Source organism: Hevea brasiliensis, chromosome 4 (genome assembly GCF_030052815.1).
Source record: "Hevea brasiliensis isolate MT/VB/25A 57/8 chromosome 4, ASM3005281v1, whole genome shotgun sequence".
Classification (NCBI taxonomy): Eukaryota; Viridiplantae; Streptophyta; class Magnoliopsida; order Malpighiales; family Euphorbiaceae; genus Hevea; species Hevea brasiliensis.
Genome location: NC_079496.1, coordinates 104475650 through 104483241, shown reverse-complemented (window position 1 = coordinate 104483241; position 7592 = coordinate 104475650).

The following is a 7592-nucleotide window of genomic DNA, read 5'->3' as shown; positions in this document are numbered from 1 at the left end:
TTAATTTAATTAACATAAAATTCTATAACCTACAATAACGAGTTTCTAGGTTAATTTTGTTGATGTGGCAATTTATCATATTAAAAAAATATATTTTCTCTCTCTAAATTTATTATTTATTAGAAAAAATATTAATTAATTAATTAAAAATAATATTTTATAATTAATTTCTCTCTTTCTTTTCTCTCTCACTTGCTGTCTCTCCACAATCCCTCCTTCCTCTCCGATGTCCTGCAAATTCCTAAATTTAGAATGCCACAGTAATAATCATAAAGCTACCCAAAATCATCAATGAGGTTACTAAACTCCAATCCCAAGTTAACCAATAATAAACTAAAGTATAAAAGGTAGGGCTAGAAGGTACACTTTTCGGGACTGCTGATCCTCTACTAAACGCCTCTGTTTGTCTTTGATATTGCGTCAATAGCTGTGTGCGTGTGCATCCGGTGGAACAATCGTAGGAGGAGGAGGCAAGTCTTGCTGTGAACCATTTTTATTTGGCTCAAATGAATCCATGTTTTCTTAACCCTCAAAGTAGGCGATGTTAGCGTCAGTGCGAGCGGTGATAGAGGTGGAGACGTCCTAGCTGGTGAGAACATGGTTGACCAAAAGCTCTCTCTAAAAGAGGCTATTGAAAAAAGACAAAAAAACAATATACTCAGCAAGTGATGATGAAAGGTTAAATAATGTAAACCTAAATTTTCTAAACCTAGATCAAACGGCTAGTAGAAGAAAATGTGCAAGATTCTACGATAAAATTAAAATCGATAACCCTGAAAAAGTGTACCTTCTGGCCCTACCAATGAGATAGACTTGATGGTTTATGACTCGTCAAATAATGGAAGATTAACTGATTATCAACAAAAAGCAGAACTCCCTTCTACTACTAACTGTTCCAATCTTAGTATGTTTCAGCCCTCCCCATGATGGTTAATGTAACACCCTCATACTAAATAGTCCTATATATTCTACTATTCCGGTGACTAATGTCTGTTCGGACAGTTAGAATGTCTAGAACCATATTTAAAATCTACAAAAAAGATATAAATAAAATTGATAAATATCAATTGAAGTCGGAAGAGAATAAGAGAAATGGAGTACAAATAGGTTAAATGAGCCTAGGACCCAGTGACGGGTGACCTGCATGAGAAGTGACTATAAGTTCAATTGCTACCCTAAATTCATGTAGGACCCTCTGGAGACCATAATGAAGGAATTATTTAGAAATTATTGGGAATGTGAAAATCATGGAATTGAAAAGAGAATAAGTATTAATAAGTGAATCAAAACCTAAGGACTCGTCGGGTATTATGGAAAAAGATTGACTGTAACCTGATGAGGGGCATTTTGGTCAATTCACTCCAAGAGTTGACTTTTGACCTAAATGTCCATTAATTTGAGTAAGATTAAAACATTGAAAAAGAAGTAAAAATATGAATAAGTGTATGGAAAGAAAAGGAAAGAGGTGAAAAATCCAAATTTTAATTCCATTATGACATAAGCATGACATATTCATGACATAATTAAAATTATAATTTAATTTATTTAAATTTTGGATAATTATCTTCATACATATAAGAGACAAATCAATTAATAAGAAGATAAAAATTTCATCTTTCTCCTTTGAATGGCCGACCTCACTCTCTCTCTCTTCCTTCCCTCACTTTCCTCCATTGTTAAGTGAATTTTAAGCTTAGAAACCCTACTTTCATCCACAAATCCCACACAAAATTAGTAGAAAACTTAGAATCAACACTAAATTAGAAGATTGAAAGCAAGAAATTGAGAGAAAGTGGAAGAAAATTAAAGTTGGAGAATCATCAATTGAGGTGAGCTCTCTTTCATGCTTGATTAGTTAAGTATGCTTTGAATTAAGGTTGATTAAGTGCAAATAACATGAAAAATGATGAAAATCATGCATGTATGAGAAGGTAAGAATTTCAGCCAACTTGGGAAAAATTATGGTTTTGATGTGTTGATGAATTTGAACATGGATTCTAGTATAAATGAAGTTGTATGTATGCCTTGTGTATTAAATTAGCATGGAATTTACATGAATTGGGAAGGTGTGGAAATTAGGTTTTGGTGAAAATTAAGGTTTTGTAATATGTTGTTTAATGGATATTTATAAGGCCAAATTCTAGTTATTTGGTATGTTTTGGTTATGAATTGATATTTTTTTAGTGAGGGAAGTGATGAATTAGATAGGGTGCTAATGTGCTGGAATTCTAGACACTTGAGTCTAGCATACTTAAATAGTCATAAGTTGAGCTACTTAACTCCAATTGATGTGAAACCAATTGGAGATGAAAGTTGAGACATGATGTTAGAATTTTCATGTAGACACCTTGCCCAGAAAATGACCATAAATCACCCTAAATGAGCCTTGAATCCGGATTGTAATTCTGGACCTGACAAAAAATGACCAAATAAATAGTGCTTAGTAAATTAGGCATAACTCACTCTAGAAAATTTCAAATTAAGTGATTCTTGAACTAATGGAAACTTGAGACATAGGAGAACAATCCTTATGAAGACCATAGAGCCAAATTATGACCCCAATTTAATCAAATTGCTAGACAAAATTGGTCCTTTTATATCATTGTAGTACGGGAGTGGGCCAGTTTTGAATGCTTTTAAAAGTGTTTGAGAAATTGTGTATTGCCAACCCTTTTGGGGTTTTATGATGATTTGAATGTGGTTATTATTTTTACAAATGTGATTATTGATTGAGAAACCTTTGAAAATTATTTTTAAACCACAGATAGCATAACAGTCCCTTACTGTATTCCTCCTTTTTTTGTATGGTTGAGTTTGATTATGTGATCCTCCCCCTTTGGTTTACTAGTTGAGGTTGAGTTCGGATGAGTACTCATATAGCTAGCTAGCCACCTCCCTCATCAATAATAATTAGAGAGGTTGTAGATTATTTTGTTGTAGTGTACAATACAGTATTGATTGGAAATTTTATGTCATGATCTAAACTGTGTGTTATTGGCAACACTTGTGAAATATGATTTCCAAAAATGAAATGTGATTTTAATTAAATGAATTGCTATTAATTGAAAATTTATGTGATGTTTTCCTGATTATGAAAAATAAAATTGTTATGTTTTCATAAATTATGCTTTATATTGAGTTTTTAAATTATTAGTTATACACTACTGAGTAAAATATTCAACGATAGTTTCTTTATACTGTCGCAGATAAGGAGAAAGACAAAGCAGCAAAGTGAGCTGCTTGTAGCTGTGGTTGAAGTTGTGTTTGGATCATCTTCGGGTATATTAGTTATATCCTTTGTAAATTCATTTTTATGTAAATTTTGTCCATATGTATTTAAAAGACAAAATGAGCAGTTGTACAAATGAAATTATAATAATATTTTGTTATCTTTTGATTTGTAAATTTGTATAGGAATATTTACTTTGATTTGTATATGAGATAAACACACTTTCTTGGTATTGGATGAATGAAAAGAGATGAACTGAGTTTGATTGTGTTCAAATTATGTATGATATATTTTTATAAATTGATTTTCAATAGATTTGAAGAACTGTTTTTATATAGTTGTAGCCGTCACCACAATTTTCACAAAATTCTAAAAAGGCTAAATTAATTCTAAATAAACTTATGGCATATACCCAACCCAAGGACACTTTAATAACTCTTTTATCATTGCTTTAAACTCTAAAATGAAATAGAATTATTTTAAAATCCCTTATAGTATATTTAATGGGTTATCTGTAGGTGAAGTTCGGTAATTTATTAGGTATACTACGGGATTATGTTATACCTTGCAGAGGGGTAAAGTGTGACAGTTGAAGAATAATAGTGAAGCAAAGAATAATAGGGAGACATGTTGTAAGTTTTAACAAAATCTAGTTCAGTGTGGCCACAGATGAATGTGATCAAATCTCGTCTATGTAGGTTCTTCAGCACTGGCGTCACCTTTGTAACACACTTACATTTATTGTCCTGTGCATTTCACTATTCTGGTGACCAGTGTCGGTGTAGACAATTAAGAGGATTAGGACCATGTTTAAGTCATCAAGAAAAGCCTGAATGAAAATTTATAGTAATTACAAGAATGTAAATTACAAATAAGACAAATAGAGCATAAAATGTTAAATAAGTCGGAGGTCATAGCGATGGGTGACTGTACCGGAAAGTGATTGCGTGATCAGTTGTAATCCTAATTTCGTAAGGAACATTATGACATCGCAGTCCTAGGAATTATTACGAAGCTAGTAGAAATAAGAAAATCACAGAAAAGAGTTTAGAACAAGGTCAAATAATTAGATCAGGGTTCAAAAAGAAATACAGTGTTATTAGTAAACCAGATTAGACCAGCGAGGGGCAATTTGGTCAATTCACCCTAAGAGGTGACTTATGGCCTAAATGTCCATTAAAATAGAGGAAATTAAATTTATGAAAATTAGATTCCAAGTAAAGAGGTTGGTGAAGGAAAAGAAAATTTAATTTAAAAGTTTATGACATCATCATGCTTACTTAAGCATGATACAATTATAATTGTTAATTTCTAAATTTTTAATTATGGGATAAATCCAACATAAAAAGACAATTAAGAAAAAAAAAATATTTCCCTTTTTCCCATCTTCAACCCGTCACTCTCTCCTCTCCCATTTCTCTCTCTAATTTCCTCCATGAAAGCTTAATTCAAGCTTTCTAAACCCTAAAAATTGGCCATAAATTCCCAAATTCTCTTAATTAAACCTTGATTTTGAGTCTTGGAAAGAAGATTGAAGAAAGGAAAATTGAAGGAAATTGAAGAAAATTGGAGATAGAAAAGCTTCACCTAAGGTTAGTTCAATTTTAGTTTCTTTCTTCATTAATATTTGAAGTTAGGTTGAGAGATGCATGGATTAAGTTAAAAATTAAAGAAATTAGGTGTGAACTTTCAAGAAGAGAATTTCGACTAACATGAGATTTACTAGGGTTTGATGGATTTTGATGAAATTAAAAGTGTATTTAAGTTTAATTTAGTGTGTAGATGTATTGCATATACTTTAATTTCATCAATTGAATCATTTGAGAAATTTGGGTTCTTGACCTTAGAGAAATTGGGGAAAAATTTAGGAGTTTTTGAAATTGAAGCAAATTGACTTAATTAAGACTCAATTTGGTCAATTGGAGTGAATTAGAGTGTGTTTGAATGGTAAGAATTGAAAGTGAATGCTGGTTGGTAAGGGTCCAATTCTGGACAGCCTTACCATGGTCCACTTAAAGGACCAAAATTGAAATTCTGTTACTCTAATAGGTGTGAAGCCAATTGGAGATGACAATTAAGACATAATTGAATAATTTTTGTATAGAAACCTTGCCCTGAAAATGAACTTAAGTTAGTGAAAAATTTGGTCAAACCTGGATTAGGCACACTGCTACTGTACAGAAATAACCATATGAACAATACTTGTTCAAATGGTCATAACTTGGTGTAGAAAGGTCCAAATGACCTGATTTTTACACCATTGGAAAGCTATGACATGGTACTACAACTTTTATGAAGAAGACAAACCCAAATTCTGCTCATAACTAAGTCGAATTGTCAACCAAAATTGGTTGCTCAAAACTGCTAGAACCAAGAATTGCCCATAATTTCTGGGTTATAACCAATCTGGCTAGCCCTAGAAAAATAGGCATAACTTGAGCTACAAAACTCTAAATGCAGTGATTCAAAAGGAGAAATAAACTAGAAACAAGAAGGAACAACTTTGATGAGGGACATTTAGCCAAATTCTCACTGTAATAAGACCAATGGAATAGTAGAAAATAGTGACCTAAAACTGAAAATTTACAATTTTTCTTAGGAAGCTTTGAGATTAGAATGACAATCAATGCTAACAAATTTGACACTTAAAATGTGGTATGTGAGCTTATTTAGGACTAACATACCTATTAAGCTTGAAAATGTCAATATTTTGACTTAAATAGTACATGAATAGTAACCCCAAAATGCCAAATATAAAGAATTATATTTTAAGCAAATTTAGAGGTACAATCAAGTATGCATGAAATTAATTGTTGGATTAATTATGAGACATGATACTGAAACACTGTAAATTGTGTGTTTCAGTTGAAAAAAAGGTTGAAAAGGAAGTTAAGGAAAAGTGAGTTAAGGCCTAGAGGTGACTCATACAAGGTTTGTGCACAATACATTTTCAAATTTGATTTTGCTATGAGAAAATTTATTTGAATATATTTTGACATAATTTATGCTGAATAATGACTTGAGAAATGCTGTGTTGCCCATTTTGTGAATTGAAATTTGAAATGGGAATTTATTTAATATTTGAATGAAATGTTTAAATAACTTGACTTTAAATTGGTTTGAATTCACACTTAGCATGACAGTATCACTGTGTTCCTCCTCCATTTATGAGATTGAGATTGATTATATTCCTCCCTCTCTGGCTTGCCAATTGAGGTTAAGATCGGATGAGTACTCATATAGCTAGCTAGCCACCTCCCTCATTGATTTCGATTAGTGGGGTTGAGATTGCTTTATCGCGGTGTACAACATGGTATTGATTAGAAATTTTGTGTCATGACCTAAGTTGTGTATGGATTGGCAACACTGTGATTTATAAATTATTTTGACAAAATGGTATTATAAAATTTGACTTGAACTTTATGAATTATCTTATGCAATGGTTTAAATTTGTGTTTATGGATGTATATTTTGATATTCAATATCTTTAAATTTTTATTGTGCACCACTGAGTAATCATTACTCAACGATAGTTTTTATTTGCTATCGCAGATAAGGGAAAAGATAAGGCAGCAGAGTGAGCTGCTAAGTTGTTAGGGAAGCTACTTTGAGGATTTTTGTACCGGTATTGCTTTATACCCTTGTAAATTAGTTGATGTAAATATTATTTTGTTCATATGTATCTATGTAGTTAATTGAGCAGTTGTACATTAAAGTCTGTAATAATATTATTTTTAATTTTCTTTCTGTAAATTGAAACTTGTTTATGTAAATTAAATCAAAAGCAATGATAAAGAATTTTATTGAACTGTGTTGAGTTGTATATTTTGAAATGAGATTGTGTTGACTTGTGTTGATTTGAGACTATATTGGATTTTGAGGTTGAAAAATAAATTTATTGAGAGTGTTTTTACAGGTATTAGAATAACTATTTTTCCTAATTATAGACTGCACTCTGCTGAAATTTTTATAAAATTTACGAAAAATAAAATTTATCAAATTTCTTACTTCGTATTTAAACTCTAATTAAAGGTTTTTAAATAATGCTTTAACATTATTTTACCAATTAAAATGAATTGAAATGGGTTAAAATCCCTTGTAGTGTATTTAATGAATTATCGGTAGGCGAAGTTCGGTGATTCATTGAGTATACTATGGGATCATATTATGCTTTACAAAGGGGTAAGGTGTGACATGTTTTAGTAGTATCAGAGCCATGTTTTTAAATGAGTTTTGACTATGCATTAGAATATTTTCTTTGATAAGTATAACTGCTCAAGTGTCCTTAATTGATACATATGAGGTATTTATATCATGAATATGAACTAACGGAGATAAATCTCCTTATGTTGTTGTTAGGGAG